Genomic DNA, 13,101 nt, shown 5'->3' with positions numbered 1-13,101 from the left:
AAATCAACTTCAAGTGTTCTGGAAGTGTTCCTGAACTGTGGTTGGTCTGAATTAAATGAAGTGTCAGAGACAAGACTGGTTGCCTCTTGTATATTACTAAATGTCACACCAATATTTCTGAACATGTGTCCTTTATTCTCGCCTTTCACCGGACTCATTTGTACCTGGCGCTAATGTGCCTTTGTCTTACTGTCTGTATTCTGTGCCCACCGTTAGGCAGTTGTTAAATGCTCTGGATGGTCAAACTATATTTAAATCAATTGTACCTGCCTCTCAAATCACTGACAAGTAGTACTTATGACATCAGCAGGCTTACTTGACCTAATCTGTATGCATCAACAGCTAATCTGGTGACAAAGCAGACCTGGACAGGTTATACAATGTGTAGACCCTACAAATGTACATCAGTAAGTGATTGGCTCAGATCATGAACCAAATGTTACTGTAACGTGTAAATTAATCTAGAGGCTGTTTCTTCTCTTAAACATACTTGCAGGGAAGCTGCCCAACTACATCACATTAGTCATCTATCAGCCTCTGATCCAGAGACACACACACACGCAAACAGGGTCAACGCCCTGCTAAAGGGCACATCGACAGATCTCCACAATGTCAAAAACGTAGTCCAACACAGTTCCAAGAGCAGCCCTTCAACCATCAGATTCCAGCCAGAGAATAAATAGAATTCCATTCCCTGCACCACAAACAAAACAACCATAAAAACATCCAGGACAATATAACAGCAAGGCCAATGTTTGAGTGCATGTATGGCACCATGTCCATCTTGGTGCATTTGAATGAGTGTATGCATTTGTACAAACACCTGCATGGCATCAGCCTCAACTATATCAACACAGCCCCTCAGTGTCAATGTATTTACCTTTTATATATAATTTAGATCTGTCATTCTATCCTTTGCCCAGCAACTCCTCCCACTTTGTCTCCAATTCCACATCACAGTCCTCAGCTTCCCTTAGCCCATCCCGCCTGTCTCTGCTGGCAACCCTTCGGATTTCTATGCAGCATATCTTTCAACGATACAGTTTATCTAATTGAATAGACTCTAGACTGAGTTAAACTTTTACTATGAGCGTTGGTAATTGACTGACAAGATCTCAAGTATTTCTAGGGTCCATTTTAGATCTATGCTATGCATTTTCAGCCATTCCTGACAGGCTGCTTGAAGACAATACCAAAATAAAAGGTCAATTCTGTATCCTCACAAAATCTGCAGAACTTTGATGATTGTATGCCCCAAATATTCAGCATTTTGTTGGCAAGAAATCTATAAAATTTTTGCTGAAAAGCACAAGTCTTGAATCAACTCGTACACCCCGTACCATGGAATCGGTAAATCAAAAATTTCTTCCCAACAATTTTGCAGTCTGTATGGCATAGATGTCAACATCCTGGTCCTCAAATGAAACTGGTATACATTCCTATTTATGCTATTTTTTTTTCCTCTGCAAGTTTTGGTCCTTTATATTGGACAGACAGACCAGTTCCCTACCTCCTCCTGCTGCCACCTGTCTCCATTGTTGGGGTAATGTAATCAACTGGTTATAATCTTGGATTGAGCAGACCTTTCCATATAATTCTGATAACTCCATGAAAGACAATTCTACCATTCCAATTGACAATATCATTTAAAAACAAATAGCCTTTTCAAACTTTTTTTCCCATAAATATTGGTCTTTTATAAACCGTCACATTTGAGTAGTGCCATAATATTTGTAATATTTGTTCTATCCTTTCAGGGGGATGAAATTTAAATTGTAGCCAGTTCTGCAATGCTTGTTTGAAAAAGAGAAATACTTTGAAAAAAGTATCATTTGAAATTAATCAAAATGAGACATGGAAATCTGTACACAGGCCAAAAAGTCTATTTTAGACAATGGATTAGCTTTTTTTAGTAATCTACTTGAGGAACATTTAGGGTTCAAGTAGAACTTTTGAATAAGTGAAGCTTTTAGAGAGAAGTTTAGTGCTTTTATATTTAATAATCTCAACACACCCAATTCATATTCATTATATAGCGAGCTAGGCCTGCATACCACCCTGCATCTTACTGCTGCTTTGCTTCTTAAGCTAAGCAGGATTGGTCCTGGTCAGTCCCTGGATGGGAGAACAGATGCTTCTCAAAGTGGTGTTGGAGGGCCAGTAGGAGGCACCCTTCTGTCTTGTCTAAAAAATATCCCATTGACCCAGGGCAGTAGGGTGCCGTCTTTTGGATGGGACGTTAAATGGGTGTCCTGACTCTCTGTGATCACTAACGATCCCATGGCACTGATCGCAAGAGTAGGGGTGTTAACCCCAGTGTCCTGGCTAAATTCCCAAATTGTCCTTCTTACCATCATGGCCACCTAATCATCGCTGGTGTACAATTAGCTACTTCATCTCCCCTCCTCTCCCCTGTAACTATTCCCCAGGTTGTTGCTGTAAATGAGAATGTGTTCTCAGTCAACTTACCTGGTTAAATAAAATAAACACATTCATAAATATAGATAGGCACACTGTATCTTGTCTGGTTTAGCGTCCCAAATTAAGATAAATATTTTTTGCTCATATGAATTGAAAAACAAATCATCAGGAGTATGCAGCGCCATATGAAAGTAAGTAAACTGTGATATGACTAAGGAGTTAATCAGGGCAAATTTTCTATAAATAGACAGGAATTGACCTCTCCATGGTTGCAGGATCTTGTCTGTTTTCTATTGAAATTAATTTTGTAGGGCTCATGTAATATTTTTTATATGAATACCAAGTATGTCTACTTCACCATCAGACAATTTTAAAGATAAACTGCATATTAATGTAAAAGTTGTATTTTTTAAAGATCCAATACCTAACATTGTACACAGGTTTTAGTCCAGAGAGTCCAGAAAACATATCTAGATCTTCAATGAGACATTGCAGGGATCTAGCTTGCGGACTTAATAAAAAACTTGAGTCATCGGCATACATGGACACCTTTGTTTTTAAACCTTGGATTTCTAATCCTCTAATGTTATTTGATCTGATTTTAGTAGCTAGCATTTCGATGGCCATAATGAATAGATATGGTGACAGCGGACACCCTTGTTTAAGTCCTCTTGACGATTCAAAACTCTCTGAAAAGTAGCCGCTATTTACTATTTTACACCTATACAGTACTTTTACCCATTTTAAAAGAGAATCACCAAAATTGTAAAAATCCAGGCATTTTATGAACAAATTTGTAGTCCGTAATTTCCTGTAGACCCTGCCACATACGTCTCGTGTCTTGGCCGTTGAATTGCAACTCCATTTTCTCCCTATACCGACATTCTGCTTGTTTGATTGCCTTGCGGAGGGAATAACTACACTGTTTATATTCAGCTATATTCCCCGACCTCTTTCCATGGTTGAATGCGGTGGTTCACGCATTCAGTTTTGCACGAGTTTTGCGATATATAAGTCAGGTGAACAAAAGGACTTGAGTTACTGTATGTTGATATTGTTACACCATGAGTCATTAATCATGAGGCATAAACCCCTACCCTTCCACTTACCAGAGAGATGTTTGATTCTGTCGGCGCGACGCATGAAGAAACCCGATGGTTGTATGGACTTTGATAACATATGTCATGATCTGAGCCAATCACTTAATGATCAGGGTTTGTAGGGTCTACACATTGTAATGTCTTAACGGTCCAGGTCTGCTTTGTGTACACATTAGGTCAAGTAAGCCTGCTGATGTCATAAGTACTACTGGTCAGTGATTTGAGAGGCAAATACAATTGATTTAAAAATAGTTTGCCCGTCCAGAGCACAATGAATATTTTACAACTGCCTAAAGGTGGGCACAGAACATAGACAGCAAGACAAAGGCACGTTAGCGCCAGGTACAAATGAGTCCGGTGAAAGGCAAGAATAAAGGACACATGTTCAGAAATATTGGTGTGACATTTAGTAACATACAAGAGGCAACCAGTCTCGTCTTTGACACTTCGTTTAATTCAGACCAACCACAGTTCAGAAATGCTTCCACACAAAATACACAGGTTCACAATGGTCATTGAAGTTGATTTGGCAGAAAACAGCACAACCTGATGAAGATATCCCAGAAGCCTTGTACATCTTCATGTTCCACAGGAAGATATTCTGCAAGACAAAACGTCAGCACCAGCATTCTAGTTCCCAGTCATGCGTGCATGCACATATATAAAACTCACATTTAGTCACAGGTGTAAGCCACATCCAAGTACTTATAAGTTCCAACACAGGGGTCGCCGAACACGTAGTTGGATACCTTGACGATACACTGGCGCTCTCCGTCACACCTGTGTCAACAGGTAGAGGTTAACACCACAGCCAATGAGTGCCTACAGGTAAATGCACACTGAAGGTTTCAGTACCTTTCTGCCATTGTGCTGGTGGTGGATTGGTTGATGCAGTTGGTGTTTTTGAGTTGTTTGCGTGGGCGCCCAATGGAACACACATCGTGTTGACGACGACCATAGTTGGCACGCAGAATATGGATCTCACCCCGATCTGAGGAAGAGAAAGAAGAAAAGGATGGCCAAATCTGGGTGTTTGTGTGGGCTAGTGACTAATATATATCACCACATGATTATACCGTACGGGAGTGCTAACCAGCTTACCACATAGTAGTTGGGAATCAGAGCCTTCACATATGATGCTGCTTACTGCAAGGACAACACAGGAGTTACACCACACTGGCCAGACAAATTAAGACATACATTAGCCTGGTGAAGTGTTAGGGATGGGAACTAACAGGGAATGTTGATTTCAGGCTCATTTGTTTAAAGTCATTATAAAATGTGTTGGCGTGAACTAAAGTATAAACAGTTTGACACGTCATCTTCCACCGTTCCCTTGTAGTTCCACTTCCTTATGAGCAGTCCTCAAAATGCTAACATTTTAAGTAAACTGGCTGGCTAGATCTAAGCTGGTGAAAAATTAAGTCGACCCACTACACCACATCTGTATTTCTATGCCGTATACACTACAAATCTGTGGGAGTAGCGCTAGGTAGTTACCATTCAGTCTTAAAACCAGATTAAGTACGCACAAGCAAGCTTCAGCCACTTTCCTGCAATGTTCTTGCTTGCTAATTGAGCTAGATATGTACATATAACAAGGAACAGCATATGTCAAAAAAGTATTTGCAAAAAAAAAGCTATGCAGATAGTCAGGGGTAGTCATTCAGCAGTTATGGCTTGGGGGAAGTAGAAGCCGTTCAGGGTCCTGTTGGTTACTGACTTGGTGCAGCCGTACCATTTGTCATGGAGTAACAGGACAGTATGACTTGGGTGGCTTGAGGCATTGACAATGTAGGGCCTTCCGACACACGTGGTGTCGAGGTCCTGATGGCAGGGAGCGCGGCCTCAGTAATGTACTGGGCCGTACGCACTACTCTCTAGCACCTTGCGGACAGATGCCATACCTAGTGGTGATGCAGCCAGTCAAAAAGCGCTCAATGGTGCAGCTGTAGAATTGAGGATCGGAGGGCTGATAAATATTTTTAGCCTCCTGGTAGGGAGGGGCTTGGCCCTCCATTACCTGTAGTCCACAGTCAGTTCCTTTGTCCATCTTGGCACCACACTGCCAGGTCTCCGACCTCCCTACAGGCTACGCTAACTAAAGTTGTTGCCGGATACATTGCTCCATAAGCACAGCTTGTGTTAGTTAGCAGGTGAGGGTGGTTTACACTTGGAGAAACAAATGCATGTATGAAACACGTTGTGGCCATAAGCAGCATTTAATAAAACAAAATTAACAAGCTGGTACCATAGGGGAACCAACCCATTCTATTCCTTTTCTAGCTATCAGCAGAGTGCACGCTTTTACAAAAGAGTCAAATGGGTAGGAGTATTAAACAATATCCCAACATGCCACAGTCATACCGATAGTACATTGAATTAAATTATGGCTATTGGTGCCCACCACTAACTATTACTAGCACACATTCAGAGACTTACTTGTTTCGGGCTGTTGGACACAGGAGTATTTGGTGTCCAGGTACTTGTAAGTCCCAACACAGGGGTCCCCAAAAACCAAATTGGATGCCGGGACAACACACTGGCTCTTTCCATCGCACCTGGGTGTTTCAAAGACAGGTAGAGGTCATGAGTTCCCACAGGTAAACACTACAGGTTCTTGCTGCTGGTGGTTGTTAACACCACAGCCAAGGAGTTCCTACAGGTAAACACCACAGGTTCTAGTACCTTTCTGCCATCTTGCTGGTGGTGGATTGGCTGAGGCAGTTGGTGTCGGTGAGTTGGTTATCGGGCGCCCAATGGAACACACATCGTGTTTACGACGACCATAGTTGGCACGCTTGATTTGAATCTTACCTCCATCTGAGGGAAGAGAGACAAAGAAAAGGAGAAAGGTGAGGGACGAAGGAGAGCGAAGACTGTGTGGGCCAGTGACGCTAATCTACAGTAGAAAATATCATAGGTGGTCGGTGACTAGCTTACCACATTGCAGTAAAGCATCAGAGCCTTCACACGTGATGCTGATTGCTGCCAGGACAAATAAACAGGAATTACACACCACTCACATTAGCTTGGTTAAGTAGTATCATCATCATTACTACATACAGTACCTCCATCTGTTAGTGTACAGCAAGCTGCAGCCAGCACTGAAACAACACACAGCTAATTCAGCAACATTCCACATCATATGCACTTGGACCATGAAGCTAGAATTTAGCATTTGACTATACTCCAGCATTTGAGTTATACTAAGTGTACTGTAGTCATCAAGTTCAGAATTGTCTCTTATTCCATGCATGCAATGTGACAGTTTGTTAGACAACTTTGTTTTGAACAATAGAAATGTAATGTCCCGCAAGTCATATGATATGTACTTCCATTACTCTCAAATACAAACATTTGGTCATATATATTTATATTCTAATCTGCATCAGATACAGATTTTTTATACTCACATGTGACCACCGTCAGTCTGACCATGTGCATGATGCCGGGTACAGGAGTGGTAGTAATAGAGAAAATGCAACTGATGCTAATTAGACCCAATACACCTGGTATTTATGTTATGTGACATGTCTTAATTAACCCAGGTGTATCTATTTGTCTCCAGGTGCACCTCATTGCAATTAGGGGCCGGCGTTTGCTGGTCTATACCTCGCTATTGGTTCAGTCTCATGGAGTTAGATAGAGGACTCTAGATGGATAAAATCAATTTTGACATTAACATTGCCATTGAGGGCTTCCAACATTTTAAAGTAGCCATCTAGGTGGGGCTTCTTCGTTAAGGAAGAATCACACGGGCCACGTTCAGTCGCAAAACCTTCGAGCGTTGCAGGTTTCCATTTCATGAATAGAGACAACGTATTTCCTTATTCTACATGTCGGAGAGACATATTTGTTCAACATAGCATATTTTTATCTGAACCTTTCCAAAACGTTGCATCCTGCTGATCGCACCCTATTATTCAATCTACTTTAATAAAATGAATATTGCCTCTGTTGTCTCAAATGTAATTACATTTGTTATTTGATTTGCATGTCCGTGCGCTCACGGACACCATAATGGAACACATATAAAGATGATATCCTGTGTCCATCATTCTCTATGGTCAGATCCCCATGATGTGTTGTTCTGGTGGCTGAATATGTGTCCTCTTCCTCTCACCTTTCCATTCTCAGGGCTGCTGAACAGGTGCCTTGTCCTTCAACTTGCGAGCCCTTTGGGTGTTGCACTTATCAGGCTTCACCGCCGCGGTACGGAAAGGCTGGTCCTAGTGATTTTGTGCATTTATATGTTCCCAGTTGCCACTCCTGTGAAGGGAGACCACTGAGCTTGAAGGCAGTTTGGTGACCACAGAACCCACAATACAGGTACTCTACTGTAAATATTATTAAAGTGAACCGTGTTGAATGACTATGTACAGTCGTGGCCAAAGGTTTTGTATGATGGTAATTTGCATATACTCTAGAATGTTATGAAGAGTGATCAGATGAATTGCAATTAATTGCAAAGACCCTCTTTGCCATGCAAATGAACTGAATCCCCCAAAAAATGTCCACTGCATTTCAGCCCTGCCACAAAAGGACCAGCTGATATCATGTCAGTGATTCTCTTGTTAACACAGGTGTGAGTGTTGACGAGGATAAGGCTGGAGATCACTCTTTCATGCTGATTGAGTTCGAATAACAGACTGGAAGCTTCAAAAGGAGGGTGGTGCTTGGAATCATTGTTCTTCCTCTGTCAACCATGCTTACCTGTAAAGGAAACATGTATTGTCATCATAGCTTTGCACAAAAAGGGCTTCATAGCCAAGGATATTGCTGCCAGTAAGATTGCACCTAAATCAACCATTTATCAAATCATCAAGAACTTCAAGGAGAGCGGTTCAATTGTTGTGAAGAAGGCTTCAGGGCACCCAAGAAAGTTCAGCAAGCACCAGGACCGTCTCCTAAAGTTGATTCAGCTGCTGGATCGGGGCACCATCAGTACAGAGCTTGCTCAGGAATGGCAGCAGGCAGGTGTGAGTGCATCTGGGGTAAAGTCATTTTCTCTGATGAATCCCGTTTCCGATTGTTTGGGGCATATGGAAAAAAGCTTGTCCAGAGAAGACAAGGTGAGCGCCACCATCAGTCCTGTGTCATGCCAACAGTAAAGCATCCTGAGACCATCCATGTGTGGGGTTGCTTCTCAGCCAAAGGAGTGGGCTCACTCACAATTTTGCCTAAGAACACAGCCATGAATAAAGAATGGAACCAACACATCTTCCGAGAGCAACTTCTCCCAACCATCCAGGAACAGTTTGGTGAAGAACAATGCCTTTTCCAGCATGATGGAGCACCTTACCATAAGGCAAAAGTGATAACTAAGTGGCTCGGCGAACAAATCATCGATATTTTGGAGATAGAAAACTTCTATCTCCAGTTTCTCAGTCTCTTGGTCACAGCTTTGATGCTCCTGTACTTTCACCTCCTTCTAGATGGTAGCGGGGAGAACAGGCCATGGCTCCGAGTAAGTTAAAGATTTTCATCCTTTCCAATGCGGCCCCATAGACGTGGATGGGGACTAGCTCTCTGCTGTCTACTGTAGTCCACGATCATCTCATTTGTTTTGTTGACATTGAGGGAGAGGTTATTTTCCTGGCATCATTCCGTCAGGGCCCTCAACTCCTCACTGTAGGCCGTCTCGACATTGTTGGTAATCAGGCCTACCACTGTTGTCAGCAAACTTGATGATTGAGTTGCCACACAGTCATGGGTGAACAGGGAGTACAGGAGGAGGCTGAGCACACACCCTTGTGGGGCCCCAGTCTTGAGGATAAGCGTGGCGGAGGTGTTGTTGCCTACCTTCACACCTGAGGTCGGCCCGTCGGCCCAGCTGCACCGGGCGGGGTTGAGACCAAGGGCCCAAGCTTAGTGATGTGGCATGATTGCTATTTTCTTTCGTTTTTGAACCAGAACCCCCAACAGAAGCTAGCCAGCTAACTAGCTACAAGCTAGCAGTCAGCTAGCCACTGCTAGCGGTCACCAGCTACCTTTAGCCCAGAATACTCTTGCCAGTTTGCACAGCACGAATCAAACCAGAGCAAATCTGACTTATTTTTCTCCATATCTCCTAATTCCCACTTCAAGCTCTAAACCTTTACAACTGGATCATCGCAGCTAGCTGCTATCCGATTGGCTTCTCCTGGCTAACGTCTCTGTCCCGAAGCAAGCACCTATTAGCCTGGACCTATTTCATGCTAGGCCCATCTGTGTGTCCAGCTCGCCAAGCTACTCACTGCAGCCAATGATGATCACTCGGCTACGCATGCCTCTCCCTAATGTCAATGTGCCTCGTCCGTTGCTGTTTTGGTTAGTAATTATTGCCTTATTTCATTGTAGAGTCTCTAGCCCTGCTCAATACGCCTTAGCTAACCCTTTAGTTCCACCTTCCAAACATGCGGTGACCTCACCTGGTTGAAATGATGTTTCTAGAGACAATATCTCTGTCATCGTCACTCAATGCATAGGTTTACCTCCACTGTATTCACATCCTACCATACCTTTGTCTGTACATTATGCCTTGAATCTATTCTACCGTGCCCAGAAACCTGCTCCTTTTACTCTCTGTTCCGAACGTACTAGACGACCAGTTGTTATAGCCTTTAGCCGTACACATATCCTACTTCTAATCTGTTCCTCTGTTGATGTAGAGGTTACACCAGGCCCTGCAGTGCCTAGCTCCACTCCCATTCCCCAGGCGCTCTCATTTGTTGACTTCTCTAACCGTAAAAGCCTTGGTTTCATGCATGTTAACATTAGAAGCCCCCTCCCTAAGTTTATTTTATTCCCTGCTTTAGCACACTATGCCAACCCGGTTGTCCTAGCCGTGTCTGAATCCTGGTTTAGGAGGACCACCAAAACCCCTGAAATGTCCATTCCTAACTATAACATTTTCCGACAAGATAGAACTGCCAAAGGAGGCGGAGTTACAATCTACTGCAGCGTTAGCCTGCAGAGTTCTGTCTTACTATCCAGGTCAAAGAATTTGACCTTGTACTTTTAAAAATCAACCTTTCCAGAAACAAATCTCTCACCGTTGCCACTTGCTATAGACCACCTTCTGTGCCCTGGACACCATATGTGAACTGATTGCCCCCCATCTATCTTCAGAGCTCGTGCTGTTAGGTGACCTATACTGGGATATGCTTAACACCCCAGCCATCCTACAATCTAAGATTGATGCCCTCAATCTCACACAAATTATCAATGAACCTACCAGGTACAACCCCAAATCCGTAAACACGGGCACCTCATATATATCATCCTAACCAACGTGCCCTCCAAATACACCTCTGCAGTCTTCAACCAGGATGTCAGCGATCACTGCCAAATTGCCTGCGTCCGTAATGGGTCTGCGGTCAAACAACCACCTCTCATCATGTTCAAATGCTTCCTAAAACACTTCAGCGAGCAAACCGTTCTAATCGACCAGGCCCGGGTATCCTGGAAGGATTTTGACCTCATTCCGACAATAGAGGATGCCTGGTTATTCATTAACCTCTATGGGCTAGGCGGGACGAATTCGTCCCACCTACGTAACAGCCACTTGAAGCCTGTGGCGCGATTTTCAAAACCTTAAAAATCCTATTACTTCAATTTCTCAAACATATGACTATTTTACAGCTATTTAAAGACAAGACTCTCGTTAATCTAACCACACTGTCCGATTTCAAAAAGGCTTTACAGCGAAAGCAAAACATTAGATTATGTCAGCAGAGTACCCAGCCAGAAATAATCAGACACCCATTTTTCAAGCTAGCATATAATGTCACAAAAAACAAAACCACAGCTAAATGCAGCACTAACCTTTGATGATCTTCATCAGATTACAACCCTAGGACATTATGTTATACAATGCACGCATGTTTTGTTCAATCAAGTTCATATTTATATCAAAAACCAGCTTTTTTACATTAGCATGTGACGTTCAGAACTAGCATACCCCCCGCAAACATCCGGTGAATTTACTAAATTACTCACGATAAACGTTCACAAAAAACATAACAATTATTTTAAGAATTATAGATACAGAACTCCTCTATGCACTCGATATGTCCGATTTTAAAATAGCTTTTCGGTGAAAGCACATTTTGCAATATTCTCAGTAGATAGCCCAGCCATCACGGCTAGCCATTTAGACACCGACCAAGTTTAGCCCTGACCAAACTCCGATTTACTATTACAAAAGTTTCATTACCTATGTTGTCTTTGTCAGAATGCACTCCCAGGACTGCTACTTCAATAACAAATGTTGGTTTGGTCCAAAATAATCCATCGTTATATCCAAATAGCGGCGTTTTGTTCGTGCGTTCAAGACACTATCCGAAATGTAAATAAGGGTCACGAGCATGGCGCAATTCATGACAAAAGATTTCTAAATATTCCATTACCGTACTTCGAAGCATGTCAACCGCTGTTTAAAATAAATTTTTATGCCATTTTTCTCGTAAAAAAGCGATAATATTCCGACCAGGAATCTGCGTTTAGGTAAACAGACGAAAGAAAACATAGCAGGGGTTCGACGTCGGCACGCGCCTGAGTCTCACAGTACTGTAACCAGCCACTATCCAAACGCACTACTTTTTTTCAGCCAGAGCCTGCAAAGCCACGATTCAGCTTTTTGCCGCCTTCTGAGAGCCCATGGGAGCCGTAGGAAGTGTCACGTAACAGCAGAGATCCTCTGTAATGGATAGAGATAATCAAGAAGGGCAAGAAATTGTCAGACAGGGCGTTTCCTGTTTGGAATCTTCTCAGGTTTTGGCCTGCCAAATGAGTTCTGTTATACTCACAGACAACATTCAAACAGTTTTAGAACCTTTGGGGTGTTTTCTATCCAAAGCTAATAATTATATGCATATTCTAGTTTCTGGGCAGGAGTAATAATCAGATTAAATCGGGTACGTTTTTTATCCTTCTGTGAAAATACTGCCCCCTAGCCATAACAGGTTAAACAGGTTACTACTCTTTCCCAGAAACGAGAATATGCATATTATTAGTAGATTTGGATAGAAAACACTGAAGTTTCTAAAACTGTTTGAATGGTGTCTGTGAGTATAACAGAACTCATATGGCAGGCAAAAACCTGAGAAAATTAAAAGCAGGAAGTGGTCTGTCTGCAATTTTGTAGTTCTCCCTTTCCTTCTCTATCGAAACCCCACGGGCACTTTAGTTATGTTGCACTTTCTAAGGCTTCCATTGGCTCTCTAAAGCATTCAGAAAGAGGATTGACGCGTCTCCTGTCTCCGGGCAGATAACAGGAGCACAGTTTGTCAGTGGTGGCTGGTGGCTAAGAGATGGGAATGCATGTTCACGAAACCTCGCTATTTTTTCTCTTCCTTTTTGAATGAATACAGCATTGTCTGGTTGGAACATTATTGCTATTTTTCAAGAAAAACACCATAAAAATGTATTTTAAACAGCGTTTGACATGCTTCTAAGTACGGTAAATGAACATTTTGACATTTTTGTTCTCGAAATGAGCTCGCGCGTTACCCTTTGGATAGTGACCTGAACGCACGAACAAAACGGGGATATTTACACATAACTATGGATTATTTGGAACAAAAACAACATTTGT

At 42.5% G+C, this 13,101-nt stretch overlaps 1 pseudogene across 1 annotated transcript; it reads right to left on the bottom strand.

Moving 5' to 3' along the window:
* Positions 1 to 3,952: 3,952 nt before the first annotated feature.
* On the bottom strand, positions 3,953 to 7,034 carry LOC106591451 (L-rhamnose-binding lectin CSL3-like; annotated as a pseudogene). The gene is made up of 9 exons (XR_006761356.1): positions 6,938 to 7,034; positions 6,593 to 6,628; positions 6,465 to 6,509; positions 6,210 to 6,344; positions 5,964 to 6,082; positions 4,623 to 4,667; positions 4,377 to 4,512; positions 4,194 to 4,301; positions 3,953 to 4,122 (listed from the first exon to the last, which is right to left on the bottom strand). The product of XR_006761356.1 is annotated as an L-rhamnose-binding lectin CSL3-like (transcript).
* Between the last annotated feature and the right edge of the window lie 6,067 nt (positions 7,035 to 13,101).

Source organism: Salmo salar, chromosome ssa22, assembly GCF_905237065.1.
Source record: "Salmo salar chromosome ssa22, Ssal_v3.1, whole genome shotgun sequence".
NCBI lineage: Eukaryota > Metazoa > Chordata > Actinopteri > Salmoniformes > Salmonidae > Salmo > Salmo salar.
This window is presented reverse-complemented; position numbering and strand designations above follow the sequence as displayed.